Genomic DNA, 17,920 nt, shown 5'->3' with positions numbered 1-17,920 from the left:
AATGTCAGAGTGCATTCCCTGAGGGATCTGCTTCTTGGAGTGAGCGGGGATCAATGTCAAGAACTGTAAAGAGAGATTAAGCAAAACAGGGCAGCGTTAATTCCCATCGGGAAAATCAGGATTTCAAATTTAATGATGGGGGAGCCAGACTCGTAATCTTGACAATAATCATCCAGAATCATTTTTACAGCCCCTTTTGCTGAATATTTTCAATGCAAAAATAACCTTTCTCTAGTTAAGTCAGACTGCCAAGCACCAGAACTGTGCACTAACGGGGGTTTAATAAAAGATTTACGGGCCGTGACTAAAGTATGCCGAGGACACCCTTTCCTCTCTGGTTTGCGCTATTGCTGCACCTGAAGGCACTCGCTCATGCTACGGTGCAGGCCCACAGCTGCTGGATGCTCTCTGGTCGTATATCCAGGCGTTGACAGGCTATTTTTTCCATGGGCACCATCACAGTCAAGTTCAATCTTGTTTTCTCCTGAAATCTCAACTCACTCACAACAACAACAAAAACAACAACTTGTATTTATATAGCATCTTTAACATAGTAAAACATCCCAAGGCGCTGCACAGGACTGTTATCAAAAAAACATTTGTCACCGAGCCTTCAAGTAATAACAAAGCAATACAAGAAAAAACCTTGGAGTGTAATTGTTGCAATATGCTTACTCCCATCAGGCTGCCATCTAGTGTCCAGTTAACAATATGCAAGTACCGTCCATATCACACTTGCCAGTGCTGTCGTCTGTCACTAAGCTCGTGGCAATACCAGCAGCCTCTGCAGTGGTCATTTCCATTACAGCAGCAACACCTCTCACTACTGGTTCCACTGCTGCTATGGAGACTTCTAGGTCCAATCTCCAAGATGCAGTCACAGTCAGCTTCAACCCACATGGTGAACAGCTGCAGGGAGGGCGGGATCCCCATGCACTATGGATGTACGTGCAGGGAGGGCGGGATCCCCATGCACTATGGATGTACGTGCACTATGGATGCCCACTTTTCTAAGCTCAGAGAGATAGGTGGGCGCTGTGGGGAAATGCTCTCTTCTTCTTCTTAGGCAGTCCCTCGGAACCGAGGATGACTTGCTTCCACATTAAAATGAGTTCTCAGGTGACTGATGAGTCCAATGCGGGACCTACAGTCTCTGTCACAGGTGGGGCAGACGGTGGTTGAAGGGGCGGGTGGGTGGGGTGCTTGGGTTGACGTGCGCTCCTTGCACTGCCTGCGCTTGGCTTCCGCTTGCCCCCGGTGAAGAGACTCGAGGTGTTCGGCGCCTTGGGGGAAATGCACCCCTGTAGTGGCACGCATGGAATAGCACATGAGCAGCCAGCTAGTGAATATGTAGGCACCAATTCTCTGCCGTTATATAGCCCAGTACAAGTGACTGTAGACACCATGTCTGAAAGCAATGAGCCCTCGGTGACTGTAGCAGAGGAGATCCCTAGACTGATGCAGATAAAGGAAGGACCTTTCATTTATATAGCACCTTTCACATCCTCAGGACGTCCCAAAGTGCTTTACAGCCAATGAATTACTTTTGAACTTTAGTCACTGCTGTTATGTAGGCAAATGTTACAGCCAAGTTGCAAGGACCCATAAACAACATGAATGATTAGTTAAACCTTTTTTGGCAGTATTGGTTGAGGGAAATATTGAGCAAGACACAGGGAGAAGTCTTTGTTCTTCTTCGATCAATTGCATGGAATCTTTTCCATCCACCTGAACAGGTAGACAGGGGATTTGGTTTAACATCTCATCCGAAAGATAGCACCTCCCACAATTCAATACTCCCTCATTACTGCAGTGCAGTGCGATGGCAATCGAGAAACTGTGCTGAGGGCCTGGAGTGGGGCTTGAACTGACAACTTCTGACTCAGGGGTGAGAATGCTGTCAACTGAGGCAAGGTAGGCAGCAATAGAAAAGAAGGAAAGACTTGCATTTCTATAGCGCCTTTCATGACCACCGGACGTCTCAAAGCGCTTTACAGCCAATGAAGTACTTTTGAAGTGGAGTCACTGTTGTAATGTGGGAAAAGCAGCAGCCAATTCGCTCACAGCAAGCTCCCACAAACAGTGATGTGATAATGACCAGATAATCTGTTTTTGTTTTGGAGGTTGAGGGATAAATATTGGCCAGGACACAGGGGATAACTCCCCTGCTCGTCTTCGAAATAGTGCCGTGGGATCTTTTACGTCTACCTGAGAGAGCAGATGGGCCTCGGTTTAATGTCTCATCTGAAAGACGGTACGTCCGACAGTGCAGCACTCCCGCAGCACTGCACTGGAGTGTCAGCCTAGGCTTTTGTGCTCAAGTCCCTGAAGTGGGACTTGAACCCACAGCCTTCTGACTCAGAGGCAAGTGTGCTACCCACTGAGCCACAGCTGACATATTCCCTGTAAGCTGTGCGTCTGTGTGGCTGCACGATGCTCCAGGGAACCTGCGCAGCCGGCTTTTCAATACAAAAACCGCGCCTGCCTGGTATGTTGAATGGCCCTAGGAGCCCTTAAAGGGGCCACGCAGGGCTGAACAAAATTAGAGGGAACATTGGTAGGCAGTCTTCTATATCCCCTTCAGGTGGTCAGTGGGCTATGCAGCCAACCACCAGCACTGCTCACTCAGTTGGAGAGATACTTATTAGTCATGGGCGCCCATGGATATACCACATGGAGAAGTTGATAACACACAAGGGGCAAACTCAGCACCAAAACAGATTGGGCACATCCACCACAAGCACTGAAAAACTGGACAAAAGTAATCCCTATCTTGCAGTCTGCTATTCTTTCATTGTGCAGAAATGAAAGTGTCAGAAATTCAAAAGCCAAACAAGGAAAGTGACTGACTCCCGTGATTTCTCCTGGAAGATCCTGGTGGCGTAAGTGTTGAGGTGACCTTCCTTGCCACCGCTTGGAGGACCTTGCAGGTCTTTGTGTACAGTTGGCATAACCTGCCTAGTGAGGCTGAGCCTCCTCGTGCCCTGTATCTCCACTTTGCCCAGTTAGCTGGCGTGTTCCAGTAGACCTGCTGGCTGGGGTTGTACCAGCTGGGAGGTGTATGCCTCCTACGCCCTCTGGGCCATTCTCTCCAGTGACTGGTACAGTCATTCTGCCAGGCAAAAAACTTCCAGTTACTATTCATTTCTTCGCCTCAGTCACGCTGGTACTGGCCTGGAGTTCCAATTGAATGTGCAGATGGAGAATACTGCATCAGTTCACCACAGAACCATAAATGTTTACAGCACAGAAGGGGGCCATTCAACCTATTGTATCTGTGCAGGCTGTTTACTAGAGCAATTTAAAACTAATCCCACCATCCTGTGCTTTCCCCAAAGCCCGCTGTAGAACTATAGAAGCTTGATTGACCTTAACAAGCCAAAAATGAACTTTTTACTCTCTTCACTAGTATTTGTTAATACATGTTTGAAGGGGTAGAGATCCTCAGTGAAGCAGTCCATGTAGTCAGGACCAGGAAGTGTAGGTTTGACGGGGAGTGTCCTCCAAACACTCGCCTCTCTTTGAAGGGCTAGTGCTTGCCCGAGTGACCCCAGAGAGGGATCACATGGTGTCCTCCGGTTCACTTCATGTGGCCACTGTATTACATATTGTGCTTCATTGAGAACTGAAATAGAATCATATTTTAATTTATAAATAATAACTTTAGTTTGTCTAGAATCAATTGTTTTAGTGAACTTGCATTTCTCTAGCACCTTTCACGACCTCAGGACGTCCCAAAGCACTTTACAGCCAATGAAGTACTTTTGACTTGTAGTCATAGAATCATAGAATCATAGAAAGTTACAGCATGGAAGGAGGCCATTTCGGCCCATCGTGTCCGCGCCAGCCAACAAAGAGCTATCCAGCCTAATCCCACTTCCCAGCTCTCGGTCCGTAGCCCTGCAGGTTAGAGCATCCCAAGTGCACATCCAAGCACTTTTTAAATGTGGTTAAGGTTCCTGCCTCTACCACCCTTTCAGGTAGTGAGTTCCAGACCCCCCACAACCCTCTGGGTGAAGAAATTTCCCCTCAAATCCCCTCTAAACCTTCCACCAATTACTTTAAATCTGTGCCCCCTGGTTTTTGACACATCTGCTAAGGGAAATAAGTCCTTTCTATCCACTTTATCTATGCCCCTCATAATTTTATACACCGCACTACGGTCTCCCCTCAACCTCCTCTGTTCCAAGGAAAACAGACCCAGCCTATCCAGTCTTTCCTCATAGCTAAGATTCTCTACTCCCGGCAACATCCTTGTAAATCTCCTCTGCTCCCTCTCTAGTGCAATCACATCTTTCCTGTAATGTGGTGACCAGAACTGCATGCAGTACTCTAGCTGAGGCCTAACTAGTGTTTTATACAGTTGAAGCATAACCCCCCTGCTCTTGTATTCTATGCCACGGCTAATAAAGGCAAGTATTCCGTATGCCTTCTTAACCACCTTATTTACTTGGCCTGCTACCTTCAGGGATCTGTGGACATGTACTCCAAGGTCTCTTTGTTCCTCTACACTACTCAATGTCCTACCATTTAATGTGTATTCCCTTTCCTTGTTAGCCCTCCCCAAAGTCACTGCTCTAAGGGGGGTCTTTTATATTCACCTAAGAGGGAATCAGTGTTGAAATGTAGGAAACGCGGCATCCAATTTTCATAATAAGATCCCACAAACAGCAATGAGATTATGATCAAATAATGTTTTTAAGTGATGTTGGTTGAGGGATAAATATTGGCCAGGACACCGGGGAGAACTCCCCTGCTCTTCTTCAAAAAGTGCCATGGGATCTTTTATGTCCTCCTTAGAGGGTAGACGGGGCCTCAGTTTAAGCATTCCCTCAGTACTGCACTGGATTGTCAGTCTAGATTATGTGCTCAAGTCTCAGGAGTGGGATATGAACCCACGGCCTTCTGACTCAGAGGCAAAATGCTACCCACTGAGCCACAGGCGACGTCTTATTATCTTCCTTTCCAAAGGGGCACTTGTCAGTAACTGATGCTCATTTTGTGACATTGGGAGAACCTGATGCCATTTTATTGGTTCAAACAAAATGGACAGACAAATAGTCGGCCAGCGTTTCCTACTGATTATACATCACTTTTTAGTCAAATCATCGTTAATAAAAATGATTGAACAAATCCAGCTCCTTGCACAGAAACTCATCCCCAGCAATGTGTAGAAGTATCAGTTGCGCTCACTGTGATGTTCTGTCCATTAAAATGACATCCCAATATACTCTCTCACCAGGAGTGCGAGTTTATAAAATCAGCCCGTACAGCACAGGATTACACAGAGGTGTCACTGCAATAGTGTTTCCAGAACGAACAGCATTTTATCTTTGAGATAAGCTTCTTCAAGTCTTGCACAAATAATGGGCTATCAGCCGGTTGTTCCAACACACTTGGAAATCTCACCTAGCAATCTGTGATTAAACCAGGATGAGTGAGTACTGCTGGTGAAAGGCAATGGCCCATGTTAATAGAAAGAAATGAACTGTAGGACATGGAAGTTCACAGCAGGTCAGAGAGTGGATCAAGGAGACTCAGGTTCAAACTAGTGAACAGCCAATTTCAGACCGAGATAAGAACATAAGAACATAAGAAATAGGAGCAGGAATAGGCCACTTGGCCCCTCGAGCCTGCTCCGCCATTCAATAAGATCATGGCTGATCTTGGGCTCAAAGCCACTTCCCTGCCCGCTCCCCATAACCCTTCACTCCCTTATCTTGCAAAAATTTGTTTATCTCCACCTTAAATGTATTTAATGACCCAGCCTCCACAGCTCTCTAGGGCAGAGAATGCCACAGATTTACGACCCTCTGAGAGAAGAAATTCCTCCTCAACTCAGTTCTAAAAGGGCGACCCTTTATTCTGAGACTGTGCCCCCGAGTTCTAGATTTCCCCACGAGGGGAAACATCCTCTCTGCATCTACCTTGTCGAGCCCCCTCAGTATCTTATATGTTTCAATAAGATCACCTCTCATTCTTCAACCTTTCCTCATAAGTCAACCCCCTCATCTCTGGAATTAACCTAGTGAATCGTCTCTGAACTGCCTCCAATGCAATATATCCTTCCTTAAATAAGGAGACTAAAACTGTACGCAGTACTCAAGGTGTGGTCTCGCCAATACCCTGTACAGTTGTAGCAGAACGTCCCTGCTTTTATATTCCAACCCCTTTGAAATAAAGGCCAACATTCCATTTGCCTTTTTGATTACTTGCTGTACCTGCATACTAACTTTTTGTGTTTCATGCACAAGGACCCCAGGTCCCTCTGAACTGTGGCATTTTGTAATCTCCCTCCATTTAAATAATAATTTGCTTTTTTATTTTTCCTGCCAACATGTATAACCTCACACTTTCCCACATTATACTCCACCTGCCAAATGTTTGCCCACTCAATTAGCCTGTCTACTGTATATCCCTTTGCAGATTCTTTGAGTCTTCTGCCCAACTTGCTTTCCCACCCATCTTTGTATCATCCGCAAACTTGGCTACATTACACTCGGTCCCTTCACCAAGTCATTAATGTAGATTGTAAATAGTTGAGGCCCCAGCACCGATCCCTGTGGCACCCCACTAGTTATCATTTGCCAACTGGAAAATGACCCATTTATCCCGACTCACTGCTTTCTGTTAGTTAGCCAATTCTCTATCCATGCTAATATATTACCCCCAATTCCGTGAGCTCTTATATTATGCAGTAACTTTTTATGTGGCACCTTATCAAATGCCTTCTGGAAATCCAAATACACCACATCCTCTGGTTCACCTTTGTCCATCCTGCTCGTTACCTCCTCAACGAACTCCAGTGTTGTATATGTACCTTTAAAAGAATAACTGGTCTCAGACTGCAGTACCGGCAGTGACCACCCCTGTATAAAAGGCGCTAGAGAGCCTCTGTTGTTTAGTTTCGTTTATGCCTTTCACCAGTAAAGATCTGTTTGTTTTCTCTCCTGCTAGTCCGTGTCTCAATCATTCACGGACTTAACACTGGCGACGAGTTAGAAACGAACTTACCTGCAACTCAGCAGCAGCTCCGACGACGTTGTTGAAGGTCGGAGCCAGAAGAAATTAAAAAATTAAAAAATAAGAGGCCATTGAAACTCGAGAAACGGGCGTCGACCGTCAATCATCGATTTAAAAACTCGCAGGAGAGACTGTCCAGAGCCAGGCTAGGTTCCTCGGTCCGTGGTTTCCCAGCTAGTTGGGCTGGTGGCAGGTAGTGCTCTGATCCTGGGCTGCGGCGGGCTGAAGCTCGATTGGGTGGCCTTTCAACGGGGCCGGGCAGCGAGTCGGGAAGCAAGGAGAGAGAGAGAGGGTGGAGCATACAGGGCGCGGCCGGTGATTCGAAGCTGGGCAGCGTTCGGACCTCAGAAGAGGGAGGGAAGTGTCCCAGAGGGTCCGCTCCACGACGGGAAGATAATAAAAGAAAACAAATTAATATTTAACGCGCAGGAAACCGTGGAAAACAGCGCTAACAACAGCGGGGAAGAAGACAAAGCGCGGGAGGCACCATTTTAGATTTGCAAGATGCCGAAGACTGGCTGTATCACTGCTTTTGATAACACATTAGAGGACTGGACCACGTATGTGGAAAGAGTCGAGGTAATAAAAATGTCCTCAACCACCACGGAAAAAACTATCACAGTTTTACGAACCATATTCGCCAGGAATGGGCTGCCTGAACAGATTTGCTCTGACAATGGACCACAGTTTGTGTCTGAAGAGTTCCGGAGGTTCTTAAAGAACAATGGTGTTAAGCATTACACATCTGCCCCATATCATCCAGCCACTAATGAATTGGCCGAGAGGTTTGTCCAAACATTCAAGAAGGCTATCAAGGCAATGTGTAATGAAGATATACCCCTACAACACAAGGTGGACAACTTCTTGTTTGCCTACCGGAATGCGACACATGCGGTTACCAGCCAAACTCCAGCCATGATGTTCTTCAATCGAAGACTACGATGCCGTTTGGATTTGGTTAAGCCAAACGTCCGAAGAGATGTGGAGAACAGGCAGTTTCAGAATATGAATGAAAGGCCGACCAGGAGTTTTAAGATAGGTCAACCAGTTTTGGCCCGGGACTACCACACTGAGAAATGGCAACCAGGAACGATTTGTACACGACAAGGACCTCTCATGGACGTTGGGGAGAGCATTGTAAGACGCCATGTTGACCAGATTCTAGAGTCACGGGAAAACGTCAACTCCACACCACGATCTGGTACACCTGGTAATGAAATCGACGTTCCAATTGCAGCTACCGCAGAACCGGTAATATTGGAAGCAGATGAACCAAACAACGACATTGATTCCGACGCAACATTGCCAGAAGAACCTGATACCCCAAAGAGGCGTTATCCAGACAGAATCAGGAAGCCTCCTCAAAGACTGAACTTATAATTGCTTAAACTTAACCAATGTATCTAGCAACAGTAATTGTGATTGTAATTCATTATCATTTAGTTGTTAAATGAATGTTATGTACTGTTTATCTAAAAGGGGAGGAATTGTTGTGTATGTACCTTTAAGAGAATAACTGGTCTCAGACTGCAGTACCGGCAGTGACCACCCCTGTATAAAAGGCGCTAGAGAGCCTCTGTTGTTTAGTTTCGTTTATGCCTTTCACCAGTAAGGATCTGTTTGTTTTCTCTCCTGCTAGTCCGTGTCTCAATCATTCACGGACTTAACATCCAGCAAATTTGTTAAACATGATTTCCCTTTCATAAAACCATGCTGATTCTGCTTGATTGCATTATGATTTTCCAAATGCCCTGCTACTGCTTCCTTAATGAAGGACTCCAGCATTTTCCCAACGACAGATGTTAGGCTAACTTGTCTATAGTTTCCTGCTTTCTGTCTCCCTCCTTTCTTAAATAGGGATGTTACATTTGCGGTTTTCCAATCCACAGGGACCTCTCCAGAATCCAGGGAATTTTGGTATATTGCAACCAATGCATCCACTAGCTCTGCAGCCACTTCTTTTAAGGCCCTGGGATGCAGGCCATCTGGTCCAGGGGATTTGTTATCTTTTAATCCCATTATTTTACCAAGTACTATTTCCTTAGTGATAGTGATTGTCTTTAGTTCCCCCCTCCCTGTGGCCCCATGATTATTCATTATTGAGATGTTGTTAGTATCTTCTACCATGAAGACAGATACAAAATATTTGTTCAGAGTCTCTGCCATTTCCCCGTTCCACATTATTAGTTCCCCAGTCTCATCCTCTATGGAAAATCTTGTTTGTCCAAAGAGTGGTCAACACATTGAGGAGACTTCCAGCTGGAGGAGTGAAGGCAAAAAAGTTTGGAATCATTTAAAGAGATGGAGCAAGATGGGCCGAATGGCCTTCCCCATCAAAAATTATCTTGTGATCCCATGAAAAAAGAGAAGAGGAGACAGGTTAACCCGTCTTCACGATCCAGATGTTGACAGGCTCACTATTTATTTCCAACGTTTTCTCTTAAAGCCTCAGGTAGAATTTCCGCCGGGGTGCCACAATCTCCCTCTGTAACATCGACGGAAACCCCGGTGAAACATGTCGTTTATGCCATTTCGCGGGGGGGTTTCTGCCAATTTTCTGCCAAAGTTACGCAGGATGAGCGGGGAACGCCCATGGAACTCCCAAGCACTCATGTTCATATGGCAACATCTAGAACCTGGAACTCATCTCTTTCTCTAGTCAGGTAAATACCTGCTGTAGGGTACGGTAGGGTAGTGGTTACGTAGTGCTGTAAGGTACGGTAGGGTAGTGGTTACATTTTTTTTTATTCGTTTATGGGATGTGGGCGTCGCTGGCAAGCCCAGCATTTATTGCCCATCCCTAATTGCCCTTGAGAAGGTGGTGGTGAGCTGCCTTCTTGAACCACTGCAGTCCGTGTGGTGAAGGTGCTCCGACAGTGCTGTTAGGTAGGGAGTTCCAGGAGTTTGACCCAGCGACGATGAAGGATCGGCGATATACTTCCAAGTCAGGATGGTGTGTGACTTGGAGGGGAACTTGGAGGTGGTGGTGCTCCCATGCACCTGCTGCCCTTGTCCTTCTAGGTGGAAGAGGTCGCGGGTTTGGGAGGTGCTGCCGAAGAAGCCTTGGTGAGTTGCTGCAGTGCATCTTGTAGATGGTACATGCTGCGGCCACGGTACGCCGGTGGTGGAGGGAGTGAATGTTTAAGACGGTGGATGGGGTGCCAATTAAGCGGGCTGCTTTGTCCTGGATGGTGTCGAGCTTCTTGATTGTTGTTGGAGCTGCACTCATCCAGGCAAGTGGAGAGTATTCCATCACTAATAATCCAGAGAATGTAAGTTCACATCCCACCCGGGGAGTTTGAGAATTTGAATTCAGTCAAATTCTGTGGCCATCCCCCTCTCAAACAGGTATACTGATTTGGATACTGTTGAGGGGGATGACTTACCAGAGGAAGGCAGCAGCAGCCAACTTACCAGAGGAAGGCAGCAGCAGCCAACTTACCAGAGGAAGGCAGCAGCAGCCAACTTCCCAGCACCAGGGGTGCTTCTGCTGCTCAGGAAGGGAGGAAAAAGAGTGGGAGAGCAATAGTGGTAGGGGATTCTATCGTAAGGGGAACAGATAGGCATTTCTGTGGCCATAGACGTGACTCCAGGATGGTTTGTTGCCTCCCTGGTGCCAGGGTCAAGGATGTCACTGAACGGCTGCAGGGCATTCTGAAGGGGGAGGGTGAACAGTCAGAGGTCGTGGTTCACATTGGGACCAATGACATGGGTAGGAAGAGGGATGAGGTCCTGCAGCAAGAATTTAGGGAGCTAGGTAGCAGATTAAAGAGCAGGACCTCAAAGGTTGTAATCTCTGGATTACTCCCGGTGCCACGTACTAGTGAGTATAGGAATAGGAGGATAGAGCAGATGAATGCGTGGCTAAAGAGTTGGTGCAGGAGGGAGGGCTTTAGTTTCCTGGATCACTGGGCCTGCTTCTGGGGAAGGTGGGACTTGTACAAGTCGGACGGGTTGCACCTGAACCAGAGCGGGACAAATATCCTTGCGGGGAGGTTTGCTAGCACTGTTCGGGGGGGGTTAAACTAAAATGGCAGGGGGTTGGGAACCTGAGCAGGGAGACAGAGGAAAGGGAAACAGAGATAAAAGCAAAAGATAGGAAGGAGAAAAACAAAAGTGGCAGTCAGAGAAATCAACGGTTTAAATCAAACGTGGCCACAGTAAATAATAATTCTAATAGGTCTAAGAGTGTTAAAAAAACAAGCCTGAAGGCTTTGTGTCTTAATGCGAGGAGCATTTGTAATAAGATGGACGAATTGGCTGCGCAAACAGAGGTAAACGAATATGATTTGGTTGGGATTACGGAAACGTGGCTCAAGGATGGCCAAGACTGGGAACTCAACATCCAGGGGTATTCGATATTCAGGAAAGATAGGCAAAAAGGAAAGGGAGGTGGGGTAGCATTACTGGTTAAAGAAGGGATTAATACAATTGTAATGAAGGATATTAGCTCTGATGATGTGGAATCTGTATGGGTAGAATTGAGAAATACTAAGGGGAAAAAAACATTAGTGGGAGTGGTATATAGACCTCCGAACAGTAAGGCGGAGGTTGGGGATGGCATTAAAAGGGAAATTAGAGAAGCGTGCAATGAGGGCACAGCAGTCATCATGGGTGACTTTAATCTACATATAGATTGGGCCAACCAAATTAGTAACAACACTGTGGAGGAGGAATTCCTGGAGTGTGTACGGGATGGTTTCCTGGACCAATATGTCAAGGAACCAACCAGAGATCAGGCCATCTTAGACTGGGTATTATGTAACGAGAAAGGATTAATTAGCAATCTTGTTGTACGAGGCCCCTTGGGTCTGAGCGATCATAATATGATCGAATTCTTCATTAAGAAGGAGAATGAAGTAGTTGACTCAGAGACTAGGGTCCTCAATTTAAATAAAGAAACTACGATGGTCTGAGGAGCGAGTTGGGTAGGATTGATTGGGGAATGGCACTCAAAGGGTTGACGGTGGATAGGCAATGGCAAACATTCAAAGGCTGAATGGATGAGCTACAGAATTTGTTCATCCCAGTTTGGCATAAAAATAAAACAAAAAAGGTGACTCAACCGTGGCTAACAAGGGAAATTAGGGATAGCATAAGATCCAAGAAGATGACATATAAATTGGCCAGAAAAAGCAATAATCCTGAGGATTGGGAGCAGTTTAGGATTCAACAAAGGAGGACAAAGGGATTAATTAAGAAAGGGAAAATAGAATATGAGAGTAAGCTATCAGGGAACATAAAAACTGACTGTAAAAGCTTTTATAGATATGTGAAGAGAAAAAGATTGGTGAAGTCAAGCGTAGGTCCCTTATAGTCAGAATCAGGGGAATTTATAATGGGAAACAAAGAAATGGCAGACCAACTAAATTCATACTTTGGTTCTGTCTTCACAAAGGAGGACACAAATAACCTCCCAGAGATGCTGGGGAACATAGGGCCTGATGAAAGGGTGGAACTGAAAGAAATCAGTATTTGTAGGGAAATGGTGTTAGGAAAAGGACTGAAGGCCGATAAATCCCCAGGGCCTGATAATCTACATCCCAGGGTACTTAAGGAAGTGGCCCTAGAAATAGTAGATGCATTGCTGGTCATCTTCCAGAACTCGATAGACTCTGGAACAGTACCCAGGGATTGGAGGGTAGCTAATGTTACCCCACTATTCAAAAAAGGTGGTAGAGAAAAAGCGGGGAATTATAAACCGGTAAGCCTGACATCGGTAGTGGGGAAAATGCTAGAATCTATTATAAAAGATGTAATAGCAGAGCACTTGGTAAGCAGTGACAGGATCGGACAAAGTCAACATGGATTTACAAAAGTTAAATCATGCTTGACTAATCTACTGGAATTTTTTGAGGATGTAACTGGTAAAATAGATAAGGGAGAACCAGTGGATGTGGTGTATTTGGACTTTCAGAAGGCTTTCGATAAAGTCCCACATAAGAGATTAGCGTGCAAAATTAAGGCACATGGGCTTGGGGGCAAGGTATTGACTTGGATAGAGAACTGGTTGGCGGACAGAAAGCAAAGAGTTGGAATAAACGGGTCATTTTCCGAGTGGCAGGCAGTGACTAGTGGGGTACCGCAAGGATCGGTCCTAGGACCCCAGCTGTTCACAATATATATTAATGATCTGGACGAGGGAGTTGGATGTAATATCTCCAAATTTGCAGACGACACAAAGCTGGGTGGGAGGGTAAGCTGTGAGGAGGATGTCGTGAAACTCCAGTACGATTTGGACAGATTGGGTGATTGGGCAGAAACATGGCAAATGCACTATAATGTGGATAAATGTGAGGTTATCCACTTTGGTGGCAAAAACAGGAAGGCAGATTATTATTTGAATGGCAATAGATTGGGAGAAGGGGAAGTGCAAAGAGACCTGGGTGTTCTTGTGCACCAGTCGCTGAAGGTAAGCATGCAGGTGCAGCAGGCGGTTAAGAAGGCAAATGGTATGTTGGCCTTCGTAGCAAGAGGGTTCGAGTACAGGAACAAGGATGTCTTGCTACAGTTGTACAGGGCCTTGGTGAGACCGCACCTTGAGTATTGTGTGCAGTTTTGGTCGCCTTACCTGAGGAAGGACGTTCTTGCCATGGAAGGAGTGCAGCGAAGATTCACCAGGCTGATACCTGGGATGGCAGGAATGACGTATGAGGAGAGATTGTGTCGATTGGGATTATACTCTCTGGAGTTTAGAAGATTGAGAGGGGATCTCATCGAAACCTATAAAATTCTGTCAGGCCTGGACAGACTAGATGCAGGAAGGATGTTTATGATGGCCGGGGAGTCCAGAACCAGGGGTCATCGTCTAAGGATAAGGGGTAAGCCATTTAGGACTGAAATGAGGAGGAATTTCTTCACCCAGAGAGTGGTGAACCTATGGAATTCTCTGCCACAGAGGGCGGTGGAGGCCAGTTCATTTTCAAAAAAGAGTTGGATATATTTCTTAAGGCTAAAGGGATCAAGGGATATGGGGAGAAGGCAGGGACAGGGTACTGAATTTGGATGATCAGCCATGATCTCATTGAATGGCGGAGCAGGCTCGAAGGGCCGAATGGCCTACTCCTGCTCCTATCTTCTATGTTTCTATGTTTCTATGTTTCTAAAACAAATCTGTAAATAAGTGACCATGAAGCTGTCAGGTTGTTGTGAAAAACCCATCTGGTTCACTAATGTCCTTTAGGGAAGGAAATCTGCCATCCTTACCCGGTCTGGCCTATATGTGACTCCAAACCCACAGCAATGTGGTTGACTCTCAACTGCCCTCTGAAGTCCTAGCAAGCCACTTTGTTACATCAAACCTGGGCAATTAGGGATGGGCAATAAATGTCGATCCTGTCAGTGACACTCAGAGAAAAAAAACCAAGTATAGTTTTGACAACTCAAATCCTGCAGTCACCTGAAACAAACAAACAAACTTGCATTTATATAGCACCTTGTCTAGTCCTCAGCATAGATCACTTGCTTTTGGTGCTCAAATAATTTGGGTCAATAATGACTTCCTGGAACACCGATTGCACGGCACAGACACATGGCAACAACGGAGCCCTCCCTCCATGTGCCTGAACTAATGTCCCTCGGGCACATTTATTTTCCTCACCAGATATCCTGAACATTTATTATTTTCAAAGGCAGTTTTAAAGGTACTATCGAGTTATCAACATCTTTAAAAAACATAAATAAGCTTTATTCCAACAAGAAGTAAATACAAAGATGCCTGTTTACCTTCTGTACTGTAGCAACATGTAATTTATAATTCCATGGAAACGAAATCCTGTACTGAAAAATTCCAGTGCAAAAATAATGATTCTTCTAATTACAACCCCATACCTTGCTTCCAATAAACACCAATTGTCCTGGTAATGTTAAACAGAACCAAGCCACACTCTTCCCTCAGGCTTTATATTTATTCCATGAACAAAACAACTCCTTATAAAAATTTAAATCTGTGTTCCCGAGATCTCAGCACGCCTCCAATTCTGGCCTCTTGAGCATCCACCATTGGTGGCCGTGCCTTCAGCTGCATGGACCCTAAGATTCAGAATTCACTCCCTAAACCTCTCCGCCTCTCTACCTCGCTCTTCTCCTTTAAGACGCTCTTTAAAAACAACCTCACCTGTCCTTATGTGGCTTAGTGTCAAGTTTTGTTTGATAAAAACTCCTGAGAAGCACCTTGGGATTGTTTTACTACAATAAAGGCGCTATATAAATACAAGTTGTTGTTGTTTAACTTCACCCTATTTCTGATCAACAGCTTTAAAAGTTAAACGGAACAGTCAACAACATAACGCAAAAAGAAAATACTGCAGATGCTGGAAATCTGAAATAAAAACTGAAAATGCTGGAGATACTCAGCAGGTCAGGCAGCATCTGTGGAGAGAGAAACAGAGTAAGCGTTTCAGGTCGATGACCCTTCGTCAGAACTGGAAAAAAGTAGGAAATGGAACAGGTTTTTAAGTAAGTGTGGGAGCTGGGAAAGCGAGGAGGGGATGAAAGAACCAAAGGGAAGGTCTGTGATAGGATGGAAGGCAGGAGAGGTTAAGAGACATTAAGAGATATTCAAGGCAAAAGGGGATGGTAATGGGACAGGTTAAGAAACAAAGGATGGCTCGAGATAAAGTGTAAATTGCGCTGGCAGAATGAAAGACAGCTGCCCTGTGGGAGAGAAGAAAAAAAGACACAGACAAAAAGTGTGGATAAAAAAAATATATATATGATAGGGGCCGAGGTTATGATCTGAAATTGTTGAACTCTATGTTGAGTCCAGAAGGCTGTAAAGTGCCTAATCGAAAGGTGAGTCAACAACATAACCCTAGCTAGGGGCGCCTCATCATTGATCATCATGGGACTCAAACACGGGCTCTCCCAGTGGGGAGCCACACTCACAGCAAGCTTGGGATGGAGGTAGCACTGCACTATTGGAGCTCTGATTCTCCAACCTGCCCTGCCTGTGAATGTGGGCGAACAGGATCATCGAGTTACCTCTATAATAGTTTAAATCCGTCTTCCCGTTAACTGGCATCAATCTCAACTTGCTGATGCAAACAGATCCGAGGAGTTCAGATTAAGATTTATCCACCAATGTGGCAACTGCCCTTTCCAAATCTCCAGAGCCATGAAATTCAGACTGGACAAACCAGTTAAAAAAATATAGCAGCACAAATAGCTCTGAGTTCTCTAGGCCTCAAGGACCTGGTTGCCGGAGCTGGGGTGGGGGTGGGGGGTCACATGGTCAACAGCATAGCAACACACAGCAGAATGGTGAGCAAGAGTGACCAGAGATCGTCCAATCAGAGATCTGACTAAATCCAACTCACAACTGCGACGGGTTGAATTAGAAACCAGCATGGCTACACCATGCTTAGGAGAAAAATCAGTAAACCCTTCACAAAGAAGGATTACAATTAGGATAGTTTGTCCGTACAAAGCCGCAACTAAAAAGGAGGTGGCTTTATCAAGCAGCATGAACTAGGTTAAGGAGACAAAACAACAGAGAGACGATAATAGAAAGCTTTCCCACTGGGATCCTGAAATCTTCTAAATTGTTCGGGTTTTGAATTTCCTATTGAATCTTTATTAGTAATATAAAGACACTCACTCCTCTTGTCCCATAACATGCAGTTTGAAAAATAAATAATAGCCACTAAATTATGCATTAGTTGATTCAATTTTTTAAAATTTAATTCTGACAGCTATTTGACAAGCTATGAAACAAAACTGAACACACAGTACTAACTAAAAGAAAATAGAAAGACTTGCATTTATAAGGCACCTTTCCTGACCCAGATCGCTTTACAGCCAAAGAAGTGCCTTTAAAATGTAGTCACTGTTGTAATGTAGGAAACACAGCAGCCAATTTGCGCACAGCAAGCTCCCACAAAAGGCAACGAGATACATGAACAGTTAATCTAATCATAGCTGGTTGAGGACTAAATGTTGCCCAACATACTCTGCTGATCTTGTTTGAAATAGTGCCATGGGATCTTATATATCCACCTGAGAGGGAAGATGGGGCCTTGCTTTAGCATCTGACAGTGCAGCACTCCCCCAGTACTTGCATTGAAGTGTCAGCCTGGATGATGTGCTCAAGGCTCTGGAGTGGGACGTGAACCCACAACCTTCTGACTCAGAGGTGAGAGTGCTGCCCACTGAGCCAAGGTTGACACCTACAGATGAGGAAGGCCATTCGGCCCATCTTAGCTCTTCCACCCCTACAGTTGTCTTTCTTTTGCTCCATTTTTGACCAATGAAGAATAAGCCTATCTAATTGTAAAGAAAAATATTGCAATGAGTTTGGAGACCTTAATTACCTGTTTGCCGTATAGGGAGCTGCTGCAATCATTCAGAACACACTGGTATATACTGTGCTGTGCTCTATTTTATAGCTATATACTCATGGTGGCAAGTCAGATTTTGAGTTGGTTACTTTTAGAATAAAGAACAAGAGATGTTGAAGTGGGTGTCTTGTGGTGTGATGTAGTTCAGAATGGATGTTCATGTTGGAAGTGGGGGGAGTCCAGAACAAGGGGGCATAACCTTACAATTAGAGCTAGGCCGTTCAGGAAGCACTTCTTCACACAAAGGGAGGTGAAAATCTGGAAATCTCTCCTCCATAATGAGGTTGAGGCTGGGGGTCAATTTTAAATAAGTGTGATTTAACCCTCAGTGTGCTGGTAGGTTTCGCAGTAGTTAAGGTGTACATCCAGCCAGTCATTCCAGGTAATGTGCGGGGAAGGGAAATGAGGGCACATTTCACTCTCACGTAATTTGTTTTTTTGTTACAGAAAACAAAATGCAGAGCTCCTTGATAATGGCTTGGCGGAGAAATACAATCCCCAGTGTGTCGTACAGACCAGGGAGGTCTCAGGTTTAACCCCTCAGTCTCTGTTGAGTTTAT

The sequence above is a fragment of the Somniosus microcephalus genome, chromosome 27 (genome assembly GCF_052327205.1).
Source record: "Somniosus microcephalus isolate GS21.2 chromosome 27, FLI_Smic_1.0, whole genome shotgun sequence".
NCBI lineage: Eukaryota > Metazoa > Chordata > Chondrichthyes > Squaliformes > Somniosidae > Somniosus > Somniosus microcephalus.
This window is presented reverse-complemented; position numbering follows the sequence as displayed.